This window comes from Schistocerca cancellata, unplaced genomic scaffold (genome assembly GCF_023864275.1).
Source record: "Schistocerca cancellata isolate TAMUIC-IGC-003103 unplaced genomic scaffold, iqSchCanc2.1 HiC_scaffold_320, whole genome shotgun sequence".
NCBI classification, from domain to species: Eukaryota; Metazoa; Arthropoda; class Insecta; order Orthoptera; family Acrididae; genus Schistocerca; species Schistocerca cancellata.
Window position 1 is genome coordinate 110,071 of NW_026046338.1, and position 14,304 is coordinate 124,374.

At 52.2% G+C, this 14,304-nt stretch overlaps 30 non-coding genes across 30 annotated transcripts; 24 read left to right on the forward strand and 6 right to left on the reverse strand.

Moving 5' to 3' along the window:
* Positions 1–2,953: 2,953 nt before the first annotated feature.
* Trnag-ucc (transfer RNA glycine (anticodon UCC)) lies at positions 2,954–3,025 on the reverse strand. Its single transcript has one exon. It is a non-coding gene; the product is annotated as a tRNA-Gly (tRNA).
* Positions 3,026–3,375: 350 nt separating this feature from the next.
* On the forward strand, positions 3,376–3,446 carry Trnag-gcc (transfer RNA glycine (anticodon GCC)). The gene has a single exon. It is a non-coding gene; the product is annotated as a tRNA-Gly (tRNA).
* A 161-nt stretch (positions 3,447–3,607) lies between these two features.
* Trnam-cau (transfer RNA methionine (anticodon CAU)) lies at positions 3,608–3,680 on the forward strand. The gene has a single exon. It is a non-coding gene; the product is annotated as a tRNA-Met (tRNA).
* Positions 3,681–3,985: 305 nt separating this feature from the next.
* Positions 3,986–4,057, forward strand: Trnae-uuc (transfer RNA glutamic acid (anticodon UUC)). Its single transcript has one exon. It is a non-coding gene; the product is annotated as a tRNA-Glu (tRNA).
* Positions 4,058–4,257: 200 nt separating this feature from the next.
* Positions 4,258–4,331, forward strand: Trnai-aau (transfer RNA isoleucine (anticodon AAU)). Its single transcript has one exon. It is a non-coding gene; the product is annotated as a tRNA-Ile (tRNA).
* A 582-nt stretch (positions 4,332–4,913) lies between these two features.
* On the reverse strand, positions 4,914–4,985 carry Trnag-ucc (transfer RNA glycine (anticodon UCC)). Its single transcript has one exon. It is a non-coding gene; the product is annotated as a tRNA-Gly (tRNA).
* A 350-nt stretch (positions 4,986–5,335) lies between these two features.
* Trnag-gcc (transfer RNA glycine (anticodon GCC)) lies at positions 5,336–5,406 on the forward strand. The gene has a single exon. It is a non-coding gene; the product is annotated as a tRNA-Gly (tRNA).
* A 161-nt stretch (positions 5,407–5,567) lies between these two features.
* Trnam-cau (transfer RNA methionine (anticodon CAU)) lies at positions 5,568–5,640 on the forward strand. Its single transcript has one exon. It is a non-coding gene; the product is annotated as a tRNA-Met (tRNA).
* A 305-nt stretch (positions 5,641–5,945) lies between these two features.
* Positions 5,946–6,017, forward strand: Trnae-uuc (transfer RNA glutamic acid (anticodon UUC)). The gene has a single exon. It is a non-coding gene; the product is annotated as a tRNA-Glu (tRNA).
* A 200-nt stretch (positions 6,018–6,217) lies between these two features.
* Trnai-aau (transfer RNA isoleucine (anticodon AAU)) lies at positions 6,218–6,291 on the forward strand. Its single transcript has one exon. It is a non-coding gene; the product is annotated as a tRNA-Ile (tRNA).
* Positions 6,292–6,873: 582 nt separating this feature from the next.
* On the reverse strand, positions 6,874–6,945 carry Trnag-ucc (transfer RNA glycine (anticodon UCC)). The gene has a single exon. It is a non-coding gene; the product is annotated as a tRNA-Gly (tRNA).
* A 350-nt stretch (positions 6,946–7,295) lies between these two features.
* Trnag-gcc (transfer RNA glycine (anticodon GCC)) lies at positions 7,296–7,366 on the forward strand. Its single transcript has one exon. It is a non-coding gene; the product is annotated as a tRNA-Gly (tRNA).
* A 161-nt stretch (positions 7,367–7,527) lies between these two features.
* Positions 7,528–7,600, forward strand: Trnam-cau (transfer RNA methionine (anticodon CAU)). The gene has a single exon. It is a non-coding gene; the product is annotated as a tRNA-Met (tRNA).
* Positions 7,601–7,905: 305 nt separating this feature from the next.
* On the forward strand, positions 7,906–7,977 carry Trnae-uuc (transfer RNA glutamic acid (anticodon UUC)). The gene has a single exon. It is a non-coding gene; the product is annotated as a tRNA-Glu (tRNA).
* Positions 7,978–8,177: 200 nt separating this feature from the next.
* Positions 8,178–8,251, forward strand: Trnai-aau (transfer RNA isoleucine (anticodon AAU)). The gene has a single exon. It is a non-coding gene; the product is annotated as a tRNA-Ile (tRNA).
* Positions 8,252–8,833: 582 nt separating this feature from the next.
* On the reverse strand, positions 8,834–8,905 carry Trnag-ucc (transfer RNA glycine (anticodon UCC)). Its single transcript has one exon. It is a non-coding gene; the product is annotated as a tRNA-Gly (tRNA).
* A 350-nt stretch (positions 8,906–9,255) lies between these two features.
* On the forward strand, positions 9,256–9,326 carry Trnag-gcc (transfer RNA glycine (anticodon GCC)). Its single transcript has one exon. It is a non-coding gene; the product is annotated as a tRNA-Gly (tRNA).
* A 161-nt stretch (positions 9,327–9,487) lies between these two features.
* Positions 9,488–9,560, forward strand: Trnam-cau (transfer RNA methionine (anticodon CAU)). Its single transcript has one exon. It is a non-coding gene; the product is annotated as a tRNA-Met (tRNA).
* A 305-nt stretch (positions 9,561–9,865) lies between these two features.
* Trnae-uuc (transfer RNA glutamic acid (anticodon UUC)) lies at positions 9,866–9,937 on the forward strand. The gene has a single exon. It is a non-coding gene; the product is annotated as a tRNA-Glu (tRNA).
* A 200-nt stretch (positions 9,938–10,137) lies between these two features.
* On the forward strand, positions 10,138–10,211 carry Trnai-aau (transfer RNA isoleucine (anticodon AAU)). The gene has a single exon. It is a non-coding gene; the product is annotated as a tRNA-Ile (tRNA).
* Positions 10,212–10,793: 582 nt separating this feature from the next.
* On the reverse strand, positions 10,794–10,865 carry Trnag-ucc (transfer RNA glycine (anticodon UCC)). The gene has a single exon. It is a non-coding gene; the product is annotated as a tRNA-Gly (tRNA).
* Positions 10,866–11,215: 350 nt separating this feature from the next.
* Positions 11,216–11,286, forward strand: Trnag-gcc (transfer RNA glycine (anticodon GCC)). Its single transcript has one exon. It is a non-coding gene; the product is annotated as a tRNA-Gly (tRNA).
* A 161-nt stretch (positions 11,287–11,447) lies between these two features.
* Trnam-cau (transfer RNA methionine (anticodon CAU)) lies at positions 11,448–11,520 on the forward strand. Its single transcript has one exon. It is a non-coding gene; the product is annotated as a tRNA-Met (tRNA).
* A 305-nt stretch (positions 11,521–11,825) lies between these two features.
* On the forward strand, positions 11,826–11,897 carry Trnae-uuc (transfer RNA glutamic acid (anticodon UUC)). Its single transcript has one exon. It is a non-coding gene; the product is annotated as a tRNA-Glu (tRNA).
* Positions 11,898–12,097: 200 nt separating this feature from the next.
* Positions 12,098–12,171, forward strand: Trnai-aau (transfer RNA isoleucine (anticodon AAU)). The gene has a single exon. It is a non-coding gene; the product is annotated as a tRNA-Ile (tRNA).
* A 582-nt stretch (positions 12,172–12,753) lies between these two features.
* Trnag-ucc (transfer RNA glycine (anticodon UCC)) lies at positions 12,754–12,825 on the reverse strand. Its single transcript has one exon. It is a non-coding gene; the product is annotated as a tRNA-Gly (tRNA).
* Positions 12,826–13,175: 350 nt separating this feature from the next.
* Trnag-gcc (transfer RNA glycine (anticodon GCC)) lies at positions 13,176–13,246 on the forward strand. Its single transcript has one exon. It is a non-coding gene; the product is annotated as a tRNA-Gly (tRNA).
* Positions 13,247–13,407: 161 nt separating this feature from the next.
* Positions 13,408–13,480, forward strand: Trnam-cau (transfer RNA methionine (anticodon CAU)). Its single transcript has one exon. It is a non-coding gene; the product is annotated as a tRNA-Met (tRNA).
* Positions 13,481–13,785: 305 nt separating this feature from the next.
* Positions 13,786–13,857, forward strand: Trnae-uuc (transfer RNA glutamic acid (anticodon UUC)). The gene has a single exon. It is a non-coding gene; the product is annotated as a tRNA-Glu (tRNA).
* A 200-nt stretch (positions 13,858–14,057) lies between these two features.
* Trnai-aau (transfer RNA isoleucine (anticodon AAU)) lies at positions 14,058–14,132 on the forward strand. Its single transcript has one exon. It is a non-coding gene; the product is annotated as a tRNA-Ile (tRNA).
* The last annotated feature ends 172 nt before the right edge of the window (positions 14,133–14,304 follow it).

Genomic DNA, 14,304 nt, shown 5'->3' on the forward strand with positions numbered 1-14,304 from the left:
GAACCCATGTTGCGCCGCCTACATCATAGCCTACCTGGATTCCAGTTTTATGGTGTAAAGTCAGTGGTCCAAGCATACGCCGACGATGTCAGCGTGCTCCTTAATGATGTTCGCGACGTCACCGCAGCGAAGCGCATTCTTGAGGAATTCCAAAGAGATAGTGGTGCAATGTTAAACGTCAATAAATCCGCCGTCTTAACGCTTGGTCAGGAACGACCGCTCACAGGCAGCGCTTGGCTGCCCTGTGTCCAGACTAGAAAACATCTTGGTCTCTACGTCACGGCTCGGCCTCTGGACATGTCTCACAAAAATTGGATACCCAAAATTCAGGCGATAAAAGCGCTCCTGCGCGACCAGAACATGCGACACCTCGATCGTTTGCAGCGAGCCTTTTTCGTCAATTCTTATGCCCTTTCCAAATTGCAGTTTGTTGCCGCCGTCCTACCCATGCCAACCACAGTAGCAAGATCACTTCTAGCGGCGGCCGCTTGGTACGTCTGGAAGCTCAATATTTTTAAGGTTTCCTTCACCACGACAGCATTGCCATGCGATATGGGAGGCCTTGGCTTGAAAAACCCCGGCATTCACGCCCTGGCACTGTATCTGAAACGCTCATGGCGGATACTCACCGCCAGCGAGGACACCGTCACGAAGCGGCTCTATCAGCTGTCCCGCCCTCGCAACTTGTCTCCGCCTGTGGACATTGGCCACGTCGGCCCGCATTTTCAACATATAGCACTGTATTATCTTGAAAGTAGCTATCTCGACGACGAGCTTTTCACAAAGCCGACAGTTCAACTGTACCGCCACTTACTTCGGCCGTCACTGCCTGGCCCTTTGGAAAAGAAGTATCCAGATTGCAATTGGTCCCTCGTTTGGACTAACATTCACAATCCGACGCTCTCGACAGATGTTCGCTCCAAATGGTATGACGTGGTCACTGAAACTGTTCCGACGCAAGAAAAGCGACACAGGATTAATCTTGAACCGAGTCCCTACTGCGGCTTGTGCCACGTGGTGGCGAGTATTGCACATCTGTTTGTCTGCAAGGACCAAGTGCACATCTGGAACTGGACGCGCAAAAAACTCGCTGTGCTTAACCGGACTGCGCCTCATGCGATTCAGATCCACGACATTCTGCGCCCAGATTTCCGACTTTTCCCGGCTGCCAAACATAACAGTTACCTATGGCTCGTGGGACATTTTATCAACTATATTCTGTCCGGCAGTGCCCCTAATGTACTAGATTTTCAAGTCTATCTCTCAACCCAACACTGGCGCACAACCAGCCAATATGGCCAACGGTATCAGTCAACATTTCAAAATTTTCTTCACGTCGTCCTTGCGACGCCATAGGACGTGGATACGTGGGACATCTGTTACAACAATTCGTCATCCCTGTACTACAATCGAAGGTTATACTTTCTACGAAGATATTCCTTTGTTTCCTGGGGACGATGCATATGACAACGTCTGAATTTCAAGAATAATTCCTTCCCAGTACCAGTTCTTTCGACGACATACTTAATTTCGTGTATTTTCAAGAATCAAACATGCAAACCAGAAGAAAGACAACGAACAAAGAAGTTGGGCGGAATACAAACGAATCAACACATTACAACGAACAAAGAGATTAGAGATTACCGGAAAAGAAAATAACATTTGGCAAATTCGTCAACACAAAAATAAGGATAAAGACAAAAAAAAAAAGTTTAAAAATTTTTCAATAAACAAAAAAAAAAAAAAAGTTCGTAGAGCGGTGGACTGTAAAAAAAAAAAAAAAAAAAGAAAAAAAAAAAAAAAAAAAAGAAAAAAAAAAAAAAAAAAAAAAAACGTGGTTTTAAAAAAAAAAAAAATGGATAAGGCGTCGGACTTCAGATCCTAAGATTGCAGGTTCGAATCCTGTCACGGTCGAGTTTTTCGTGTTCTGCAAAAGATGCATGCTAAAAAAAAAAAAATAAAAAAAAAAAAAAAAAAAAAAAAAAAAGAGACAAAAAAAAAAAAAAGTGGCTAGGATACCTGGCTTTCACCCAGGAGGCCCGTAAAAAAAAAAAAAAAAAAAAAAAAAAAAGTGGCGCAATTGGTTAGCGCACGGTACTTATAAGGCAGTAGCCGTGAGCAATGCCGGGGTTGTGAGTTCGAGCCTCACCTGGGGCATACTTTTACTTCGTAGCAGCTGACTCTGAAAGCATCGGGACGCTAGAAAAATAAAATAAATGAAAAAAAAAAAAAAAAAAAAAAGTCGGTAGAGCATTAGGCTTTTAACCTAAGGGTCCAATAATAAAAAATAAAAAAAAAAAAAAAAAAAAAAGTTGGTTAGAGCGTCGTGCTAATAACGCGAAGGTCGCGGGTTCGATCCCCCCACGGGCCACTACTCTTTTACTACTACGAAAAGGCAGCGCCGATTTCAGCTGGCGAGTGTGATGACCAAAAGATCATCACCATGCGTGGAAGTTGACAGAGGATCCGAACCCGACTTGTCGGGAAGCGCTACAGCATTCACTCGGCAATGGGCATAATATTTTGAATACACTGGTTCTCAACCGATGAAGAGAAAATGAAAGAAAATGTCTGATTGCCGATGCGTAACAACTTTGGCCCTTGTCAGTACTTGGGCGGGTGAGCGCATGGGAACACAGGGTACTATTGGCAGTTTTACTTCCTATTTTTCTTTTCGGAGCTACAGCCCGATTCGGTCAGGGAGACGCCACCGTGAAATGAAGGGGCGTGCTGTGTGTCCATCGCCTCGCCTCTCCTCCCCTCTCTCAGTCGTTTATCGTGCTTGTCGTTTTGATATAGGCCGATTTGAGAGCGTCAGCTCTCGCGTCAGCTGAGCAAAGTCGAGACAAGTCGAGACACACTAAGGGCTGGTATGCAGCGAGTAAGAGGGGGGAAAAAACAATAATTTAAGAGCGCGCGGCAAAAGTACTCATACGCGAAATTAAAAGCCTGCTGCGGTGGCCGGGAATCGAACCCGGATCAACTGCTTGGAAGGCAACTATGCTGACCATTACACCACCACCGCACAAGCGAGCGCCCCGACGCCGCGCGGTGTCGGCTTCCCGCCTGTCGGCAGCGGCCGAAGGTGATCGTACCTGCAGGCGCATTTCGAGGTAGGCTAGGGGAACACATCCAGTTGCATTCGGACGGCGTATCCACGCACACTTCGCATCCTTTGGCAAGAGTCGGCGCCGGCGACGCAAGAGTACGCAGAGGACCGCGTTCTGGCGGCATTTTTAAGCAGTGCAGTGCAGTGCAGTGCAGGATTCAGCGTCTGCAGCGTCTTCCGCACAGAATGCTACGGCGCTTGACGGCAGCCCCACTTTCCCTTGAGACATCTGCTCGGGAAGCAGCGTGAAGTTACCGCTGGCCCGAGCATCGGTGGTTCAGTGGTAGAATGCTCGCCTGCCACGCGGGCGGCCCGGGTTCGATTCCCGGCCGATGCATCATTTTGCTTTTCCCGCGATAATGCTGCCGCAACACCGCAATCAACTGGGCCGGCAATGAAATTGTAGCAACAGAACACGTTATCCAGGAAGAACAGTGTTTCTACGTCTAATATTGGGTACGCAACTTACCCAGTTTCCAGGAGAAACGGTTCACCCGTGCCTCGGTAGCGCAGTAGGCAGCGCGTAAGTCTCATAATCTTAAGGTCGTGAGTTCGATCCTCACCCGGGGCATTTAATTTTCTGTGACTGATGGTGGTGCTGTTGTTGGGGCGCCAACGTATTTCTTGTTTGTTATCCACAACGTTTCAACGCTTCAGCGGGAAAATGTTTACTTCCTCTTATTGCTACTTACAGCTTCCCTTTTCCTCTTCTCCCAGCACAGCATGAAGCCAAAAGCATTGCTCTGCGACGTTTGAGGTGCGCGCCTTGCCAGTCAGTATGTGCAAAGATGCTCGCAAAGAGAGAAGGGCGCCGACGTGGCACTCGACACGAAGTGCGACAAGCGACCGTACGAACGGTCCAATGGAACGGCCACATCCGGTGTGGTCTAGTGGCTAGGATACCTGGCTTTCACCCAGGAGGCCCGGGTTCGATTCCCGGTACCGGAACGGAATTTTTTTTCCACACGAATCGTGACAAGTTTGAGCTGTCCGAGCGGCCGTTTCCCGTCCTGCTCGCAATATAGCTACTGTTTCGTGACCGTCAGCAGAATATAGACTAGGGAAGCAGACACACGACGACCATAGAAATGGTGTATGGCTTCATGCCAGCTGTTTCCAGTTTAGGGCTGAGCAACTGCATCTGCCGAGGCCCGTTAGCTCAGTTGGTTAGAGCGTCGTGCTAATAACGCGAAGGTCGCGGGTTCGATCCCCCCACGGGCCACTACTCTTTTACTACTACGAAAAGGCAGCGCCGATTTCAGCTGGCGAGTGTGATGACCAAAAGATCATCACCATGCGTGGAAGTTGACAGAGGATCCGAACCCGACTTGTCGGGAAGCGCTACAGCATTCACTCGGCAATGGGCATAATATTTTGAATACACTGGTTCTCAACCGATGAAGAGAAAATGAAAGAAAATGTCTGATTGCCGATGCGTAACAACTTTGGCCCTTGTCAGTACTTGGGCGGGTGAGCGCATGGGAACACAGGGTACTATTGGCAGTTTTACTTCCTATTTTTCTTTTCGGAGCTACAGCCCGATTCGGTCAGGGAGACGCCACCGTGAAATGAAGGGGCGTGCTGTGTGTCCATCGCCTCGCCTCTCCTCCCCTCTCTCAGTCGTTTATCGTGCTTGTCGTTTTGATATAGGCCGATTTGAGAGCGTCAGCTCTCGCGTCAGCTGAGCAAAGTCGAGACAAGTCGAGACACACTAAGGGCTGGTATGCAGCGAGTAAGAGGGGGGAAAAAACAATAATTTAAGAGCGCGCGGCAAAAGTACTCATACGCGAAATTAAAAGCCTGCTGCGGTGGCCGGGAATCGAACCCGGATCAACTGCTTGGAAGGCAACTATGCTGACCATTACACCACCACCGCACAAGCGAGCGCCACGACGCCGCGCGGTGTCGGCTTCCCGCCTGTCGGCAGCGGCCGAAGGTGATCGTACCTGCAGGCGCATTTCGAGGTAGGCTAGGGGAACACATCCAGTTGCATTCGGACGGCGTATCCACGCACACTTCGCATCCTTTGGCAAGAGTCGGCGCCGGCGACGCAAGAGTACGCAGAGGACCGCGTTCTGGCGGCATTTTTAAGCAGTGCAGTGCAGTGCAGTGCAGGATTCAGCGTCTGCAGCGTCTTCCGCACAGAATGCTACGGCGCTTGACGGCAGCCCCACTTTCCCTTGAGACATCTGCTCGGGAAGCAGCGTGAAGTTACCGCTGGCCCGAGCATCGGTGGTTCAGTGGTAGAATGCTCGCCTGCCACGCGGGCGGCCCGGGTTCGATTCCCGGCCGATGCATCATTTTGCTTTTCCCGCGATAATGCTGCCGCAACACCGCAATCAACTGGGCCGGCAATGAAATTGTAGCAACAGAACACGTTATCCAGGAAGAACAGTGTTTCTACGTCTAATATTGGGTACGCAACTTACCTAGTTTGCAGGAGAAACGGTTCACCCGTGCCTCGGTAGCGCAGTAGGCAGCGCGTAAGTCTCATAATCTTAAGGTCGTGAGTTCGATCCTCACCCGGGGCATTTAATTTTCTGTGACTGATGGTGGTGCTGTTGCTGGGGCGCCAACGTATTTCTTGTTTGTTATCCACAACGTTTCAACGCTTCAGCGGGAAAATGTTTACTTCCTCTTATTGCTACTTACAGCTTCCCTTTTCCTCTTCTCCCAGCACAGCATGAAGCCAAAAGCATTGCTCTGCGACGTTTGAGGTGCGCGCCTTGCCAGTCAGTATGTGCAAAGATGCTCGCAAAGAGAGAAGGGCGCCGACGTGGCACTCGACACGAAGTGCGACAAGCGACCGTACGAACGGTCCAATGGAACGACCACATCCGGTGTGGTCTAGTGGCTAGGATACCTGGCTTTCACCCAGGAGGCCCGGGTTCGATTCCCGGTACCGGAACGGAATTTTTTTTCCACACGAATCGTGACAAGTTTGAGCTGTCCGAGCGGCCGTTTCCCGTCCTGCTCGCAATATAGCTACTGTTTCGTGACCGTCAGCAGAATATAGACTAGGGAAGCAGACACACGACGACCATAGAAATGGTGTATGGCTTCATGCCAGCTGTTTCCAGTTTAGGGCTGAGCAACTGCATCTGCCGAGGCCCGTTAGCTCAGTTGGTTAGAGCGTCGTGCTAATAACGCGAAGGTCGCGGGTTCGATCCCCCCACGGGCCACTACTCTTTTACTACTACGAAAAGGCAGCGCCGATTTCAGCTGGCGAGTGTGATGACCAAAAGATCATCACCATGCGTGGAAGTTGACAGAGGATCCGAACCCGACTTGTCGGGAAGCGCTACAGCATTCACTCGGCAATGGGCATAATATTTTGAATACACTGGTTCTCAACCGATGAAGAGAAAATGAAAGAAAATGTCTGATTGCCGATGCGTAACAACTTTGGCCCTTGTCAGTACTTGGGCGGGTGAGCGCATGGGAACACAGGGTACTATTGGCAGTTTTACTTCCTATTTTTCTTTTCGGAGCTACAGCCCGATTCGGTCAGGGAGACGCCACCGTGAAATGAAGGGGCGTGCTGTGTGTCCATCGCCTCGCCTCTCCTCCCCTCTCTCAGTCGTTTATCGTGCTTGTCGTTTTGATATAGGCCGATTTGAGAGCGTCAGCTCTCGCGTCAGCTGAGCAAAGTCGAGACAAGTCGAGACACACTAAGGGCTGGTATGCAGCGAGTAAGAGGGGGGAAAAAACAATAATTTAAGAGCGCGCGGCAAAAGTACTCATACGCGAAATTAAAAGCCTGCTGCGGTGGCCGGGAATCGAACCCGGATCAACTGCTTGGAAGGCAACTATGCTGACCATTACACCACCACCGCACAAGCGAGCGCCCCGACGCCGCGCGGTGTCGGCTTCCCGCCTGTCGGCAGCGGCCGAAGGTGATCGTACCTGCAGGCGCATTTCGAGGTAGGCTAGGGGAACACATCCAGTTGCATTCGGACGGCGTATCCACGCACACTTCGCATCCTTTGGCAAGAGTCGGCGCCGGCGACGCAAGAGTACGCAGAGGACCGCGTTCTGGCGGCATTTTTAAGCAGTGCAGTGCAGTGCAGTGCAGGATTCAGCGTCTGCAGCGTCTTCCGCACAGAATGCTACGGCGCTTGACGGCAGCCCCACTTTCCCTTGAGACATCTGCTCGGGAAGCAGCGTGAAGTTACCGCTGGCCCGAGCATCGGTGGTTCAGTGGTAGAATGCTCGCCTGCCACGCGGGCGGCCCGGGTTCGATTCCCGGCCGATGCATCATTTTGCTTTTCCCGCGATAATGCTGCCGCAACACCGCAATCAACTGGGCCGGCAATGAAATTGTAGCAACAGAACACGTTATCCAGGAAGAACAGTGTTTCTACGTCTAATATTGGGTACGCAACTTACCTAGTTTGCAGGAGAAACGGTTCACCCGTGCCTCGGTAGCGCAGTAGGCAGCGCGTAAGTCTCATAATCTTAAGGTCGTGAGTTCGATCCTCACCCGGGGCATTTAATTTTCTGTGACTGATGGTGGTGCTGTTGCTGGGGCGCCAACGTATTTCTTGTTTGTTATCCACAACGTTTCAACGCTTCAGCGGGAAAATGTTTACTTCCTCTTATTGCTACTTACAGCTTCCCTTTTCCTCTTCTCCCAGCACAGCATGAAGCCAAAAGCATTGCTCTGCGACGTTTGAGGTGCGCGCCTTGCCAGTCAGTATGTGCAAAGATGCTCGCAAAGAGAGAAGGGCGCCGACGTGGCACTCGACACGAAGTGCGACAAGCGACCGTACGAACGGTCCAATGGAACGACCACATCCGGTGTGGTCTAGTGGCTAGGATACCTGGCTTTCACCCAGGAGGCCCGGGTTCGATTCCCGGTACCGGAACGGAATTTTTTTTCCACACGAATCGTGACAAGTTTGAGCTGTCCGAGCGGCCGTTTCCCGTCCTGCTCGCAATATAGCTACTGTTTCGTGACCGTCAGCAGAATATAGACTAGGGAAGCAGACACACGACGACCATAGAAATGGTGTATGGCTTCATGCCAGCTGTTTCCAGTTTAGGGCTGAGCAACTGCATCTGCCGAGGCCCGTTAGCTCAGTTGGTTAGAGCGTCGTGCTAATAACGCGAAGGTCGCGGGTTCGATCCCCCCACGGGCCACTACTCTTTTACTACTACGAAAAGGCAGCGCCGATTTCAGCTGGCGAGTGTGATGACCAAAAGATCATCACCATGCGTGGAAGTTGACAGAGGATCCGAACCCGACTTGTCGGGAAGCGCTACAGCATTCACTCGGCAATGGGCATAATATTTTGAATACACTGGTTCTCAACCGATGAAGAGAAAATGAAAGAAAATGTCTGATTGCCGATGCGTAACAACTTTGGCCCTTGTCAGTACTTGGGCGGGTGAGCGCATGGGAACACAGGGTACTATTGGCAGTTTTACTTCCTATTTTTCTTTTCGGAGCTACAGCCCGATTCGGTCAGGGAGACGCCACCGTGAAATGAAGGGGCGTGCTGTGTGTCCATCGCCTCGCCTCTCCTCCCCTCTCTCAGTCGTTTATCGTGCTTGTCGTTTTGATATAGGCCGATTTGAGAGCGTCAGCTCTCGCGTCAGCTGAGCAAAGTCGAGACAAGTCGAGACACACTAAGGGCTGGTATGCAGCGAGTAAGAGGGGGGAAAAAACAATAATTTAAGAGCGCGCGGCAAAAGTACTCATACGCGAAATTAAAAGCCTGCTGCGGTGGCCGGGAATCGAACCCGGATCAACTGCTTGGAAGGCAACTATGCTGACCATTACACCACCACCGCACAAGCGAGCGCCACGACGCCGCGCGGTGTCGGCTTCCCGCCTGTCGGCAGCGGCCGAAGGTGATCGTACCTGCAGGCGCATTTCGAGGTAGGCTAGGGGAACACATCCAGTTGCATTCGGACGGCGTATCCACGCACACTTCGCATCCTTTGGCAAGAGTCGGCGCCGGCGACGCAAGAGTACGCAGAGGACCGCGTTCTGGCGGCATTTTTAAGCAGTGCAGTGCAGTGCAGTGCAGGATTCAGCGTCTGCAGCGTCTTCCGCACAGAATGCTACGGCGCTTGACGGCAGCCCCACTTTCCCTTGAGACATCTGCTCGGGAAGCAGCGTGAAGTTACCGCTGGCCCGAGCATCGGTGGTTCAGTGGTAGAATGCTCGCCTGCCACGCGGGCGGCCCGGGTTCGATTCCCGGCCGATGCATCATTTTGCTTTTCCCGCGATAATGCTGCCGCAACACCGCAATCAACTGGGCCGGCAATGAAATTGTAGCAACAGAACACGTTATCCAGGAAGAACAGTGTTTCTACGTCTAATATTGGGTACGCAACTTACCTAGTTTGCAGGAGAAACGGTTCACCCGTGCCTCGGTAGCGCAGTAGGCAGCGCGTAAGTCTCATAATCTTAAGGTCGTGAGTTCGATCCTCACCCGGGGCATTTAATTTTCTGTGACTGATGGTGGTGCTGTTGCTGGGGCGCCAACGTATTTCTTGTTTGTTATCCACAACGTTTCAACGCTTCAGCGGGAAAATGTTTACTTCCTCTTATTGCTACTTACAGCTTCCCTTTTCCTCTTCTCCCAGCACAGCATGAAGCCAAAAGCATTGCTCTGCGACGTTTGAGGTGCGCGCCTTGCCAGTCAGTATGTGCAAAGATGCTCGCAAAGAGAGAAGGGCGCCGACGTGGCACTCGACACGAAGTGCGACAAGCGACCGTACGAACGGTCCAATGGAACGACCACATCCGGTGTGGTCTAGTGGCTAGGATACCTGGCTTTCACCCAGGAGGCCCGGGTTCGATTCCCGGTACCGGAACGGAATTTTTTTTCCACACGAATCGTGACAAGTTTGAGCTGTCCGAGCGGCCGTTTCCCGTCCTGCTCGCAATATAGCTACTGTTTCGTGACCGTCAGCAGAATATAGACTAGGGAAGCAGACACACGACGACCATAGAAATGGTGTATGGCTTCATGCCAGCTGTTTCCAGTTTAGGGCTGAGCAACTGCATCTGCCGAGGCCCGTTAGCTCAGTTGGTTAGAGCGTCGTGCTAATAACGCGAAGGTCGCGGGTTCGATCCCCCCACGGGCCACTACTCTTTTACTACTACGAAAAGGCAGCGCCGATTTCAGCTGGCGAGTGTGATGACCAAAAGATCATCACCATGCGTGGAAGTTGACAGAGGATCCGAACCCGACTTGTCGGGAAGCGCTACAGCATTCACTCGGCAATGGGCATAATATTTTGAATACACTGGTTCTCAACCGATGAAGAGAAAATGAAAGAAAATGTCTGATTGCCGATGCGTAACAACTTTGGCCCTTGTCAGTACTTGGGCGGGTGAGCGCATGGGAACACAGGGTACTATTGGCAGTTTTACTTCCTATTTTTCTTTTCGGAGCTACAGCCCGATTCGGTCAGGGAGACGCCACCGTGAAATGAAGGGGCGTGCTGTGTGTCCATCGCCTCGCCTCTCCTCCCCTCTCTCAGTCGTTTATCGTGCTTGTCGTTTTGATATAGGCCGATTTGAGAGCGTCAGCTCTCGCGTCAGCTGAGCAAAGTCGAGACAAGTCGAGACACACTAAGGGCTGGTATGCAGCGAGTAAGAGGGGGGAAAAAACAATAATTTAAGAGCGCGCGGCAAAAGTACTCATACGCGAAATTAAAAGCCTGCTGCGGTGGCCGGGAATCGAACCCGGATCAACTGCTTGGAAGGCAACTATGCTGACCATTACACCACCACCGCACAAGCGAGCGCCACGACGCCGCGCGGTGTCGGCTTCCCGCCTGTCGGCAGCGGCCGAAGGTGATCGTACCTGCAGGCGCATTTCGAGGTAGGCTAGGGGAACACATCCAGTTGCATTCGGACGGCGTATCCACGCACACTTCGCATCCTTTGGCAAGAGTCGGCGCCGGCGACGCAAGAGTACGCAGAGGACCGCGTTCTGGCGGCATTTTTAAGCAGTGCAGTGCAGTGCAGTGCAGGATTCAGCGTCTGCAGCGTCTTCCGCACAGAATGCTACGGCGCTTGACGGCAGCCCCACTTTCCCTTGAGACATCTGCTCGGGAAGCAGCGTGAAGTTACCGCTGGCCCGAGCATCGGTGGTTCAGTGGTAGAATGCTCGCCTGCCACGCGGGCGGCCCGGGTTCGATTCCCGGCCGATGCATCATTTTGCTTTTCCCGCGATAATGCTGCCGCAACACCGCAATCAACTGGGCCGGCAATGAAATTGTAGCAACAGAACACGTTATCCAGGAAGAACAGTGTTTCTACGTCTAATATTGGGTACGCAACTTACCTAGTTTGCAGGAGAAACGGTTCACCCGTGCCTCGGTAGCGCAGTAGGCAGCGCGTAAGTCTCATAATCTTAAGGTCGTGAGTTCGATCCTCACCCGGGGCATTTAATTTTCTGTGACTGATGGTGGTGCTGTTGCTGGGGCGCCAACGTATTTCTTGTTTGTTATCCACAACGTTTCAACGCTTCAGCGGGAAAATGTTTACTTCCTCTTATTGCTACTTACAGCTTCCCTTTTCCTCTTCTCCCAGCACAGCATGAAGCCAAAAGCATTGCTCTGCGACGTTTGAGGTGCGCGCCTTGCCAGTCAGTATGTGCAAAGATGCTCGCAAAGAGAGAAGGGCGCCGACGTGGCACTCGACACGAAGTGCGACAAGCGACCGTACGAACGGTCCAATGGAACGACCACATCCGGTGTGGTCTAGTGGCTAGGATACCTGGCTTTCACCCAGGAGGCCCGGGTTCGATTCCCGGTACCGGAACGGAATTTTTTTTCCACACGAATCGTGACAAGTTTGAGCTGTCCGAGCGGCCGTTTCCCGTCCTGCTCGCAATATAGCTACTGTTTCGTGACCGTCAGCAGAATATAGACTAGGGAAGCAGACACACGACGACCATAGAAATGGTGTATGGCTTCATGCCAGCTGTTTCCAGTTTAGGGCTGAGCAACTGCATCTGCCGAGGCCCGTTAGCTCAGTTGGTTAGAGCGTCGTGCTAATAACGCGAAGGTCGCGGGTTCGATCCCCCCACGGGCCACTACTCTTTTACTACTACGAAAAGGCAGCGCCGATTTCAGCTGGCGAGTGTGATGACCAAAAGATCATCACCATGCGTGGAAGTTGACAGAGGATCCGAACCCGACTTGTCGGGAAGCGCTACAGCATTCACTCGGCAATGGGCATAATATTTTGAATACACTGGTTCTCAACCGATGAAGAGAAAATGAAAGAAAATGTCTGATTGCCGATGCGTAACAACTTTGGCCCTTGTCAGTACTTGGGCGGGTGAGCGCATGGGAACACAGGGTACTATTGGCAGTTTTACTTCCTATTTTTCTTTTCGGAGCTACAGCCCGATTCGGTCAGGGAGACGCCACCGTGAAATGAAGGGGCGTGCTGTGTGTCCATCGCCTCGCCTCTCCTCCCCTCTCTCAGTCGTTTATCGTGCTTGTCGTTTTGATATAGGCCGATTTGAGAGCGTCAGCTCTCGCGTCAGCTGAGCAAAGTCGAGACAAGTCGAGACACACTAAGGGCTGGTATGCAGCGAGTAAGAGGGGGGAAAAAACAATAATTTAAGAGCGCGCGGCAAAAGTACTCATACGCGAAATTAAAAGCCTGCTGCGGTGGCCGGGAATCGAACCCGGATCAACTGCTTGGAAGGCAACTATGCTGACCATTACACCACCACCGCACAAGCGAGCGCCCCGACGCCGCGCGGTGTCGGCTTCCCGCCTGTCGGCAGCGGCCGAAGGTGATCGTACCTGCAGGCGCATTTCGAGGTAGGCTAGGGGAACACATCCAGTTGCATTCGGACGGCGTATCCACGCACACTTCGCATCCTTTGGCAAGAGTCGGCGCCGGCGACGCAAGAGTACGCAGAGGACCGCGTTCTGGCGGCATTTTTAAGCAGTGCAGTGCAGTGCAGTGCAGGATTCAGCGTCTGCAGCGTCTTCCGCACAGAATGCTACGGCGCTTGACGGCAGCCCCACTTTCCCTTGAGACATCTGCTCGGGAAGCAGCGTGAAGTTACCGCTGGCCCGAGCATCGGTGGTTCAGTGGTAGAATGCTCGCCTGCCACGCGGGCGGCCCGGGTTCGATTCCCGGCCGATGCATCATTTTGCTTTTCCCGCGATAATGCTGCCGCAACACCGCAATCAACTGGGCCGGCAATGAAATTGTAGCAACAGAACACGTTATCCAGGAAGAACAGTGTTTCTACGTCTAATATTGGGTACGCAACTTACCCAGTTTCCAGGAGAAACGGTTCACCCGTGCCTCGGTAGCGCAGTAGGCAGCGCGTAAGTCTCATAATCTTAAGGTCGTGAGTTCGATCCTCACCCGGGGCATTTAATTTTCTGTGACTGATGGTGGTGCTGTTGTTGGGGCGCCAACGTATTTCTTGTTTGTTATCCACAACGTTTCAACGCTTCAGCGGGAAAATGTTTACTTCCTCTTATTGCTACTTACAGCTTCCCTTTTCCTCTTCTCCCAGCACAGCATGAAGCCAAAAGCATTGCTCTGCGACGTTTGAGGTGCGCGCCTTGCCAGTCAGTATGTGCAAAGATGCTCGCAAAGAGAGAAGGGCGCCGACGTGGCACTCGACACGAAGTGCGACAAGCGACCGTACGAACGGTCCAATGGAACGGCCACATCCGGTGTGGTCTAGTGGCTAGGATACCTGGCTTTCACCCAGGAGGCCCGGGTTCGATTCCCGGTACCGGAACGGAATTTTTTTTCCACACGAATCGTGACAAGTTTGAGCTGTCCGAGCGGCCGTTTCCCGTCCTGCTCGCAATATAGCTACTGTTTCGTGACCGTCAGCAGAATATAGACTAGGGAAGCAGACACACGACGACCATAGAAATGGTGTATGGCTTCATGCCAGCTGTTTCCAGTTTAGGGCTGAGCAACTGCATCTGCCGAGGCCCGTTAGCTCAGTTGGTTAGAGCGTCGTGCTAATAACGCGAAGGTCGCGGGTTCGATCCCCCCCACGGGCCACTACTCTTTTACTACTACGAAAAGGCAGCGCCGATTTCAGCTGGCGAGTGTGATGACCAAAAGATCATCACCATGCGTGGAAGTTGACAGAGGATCCGAACCCGACTTGTCGGGAAGCGCTACAGCATTCACTCGGCAATGGGCATAATATTTTGAATACACTGGTTCTCAA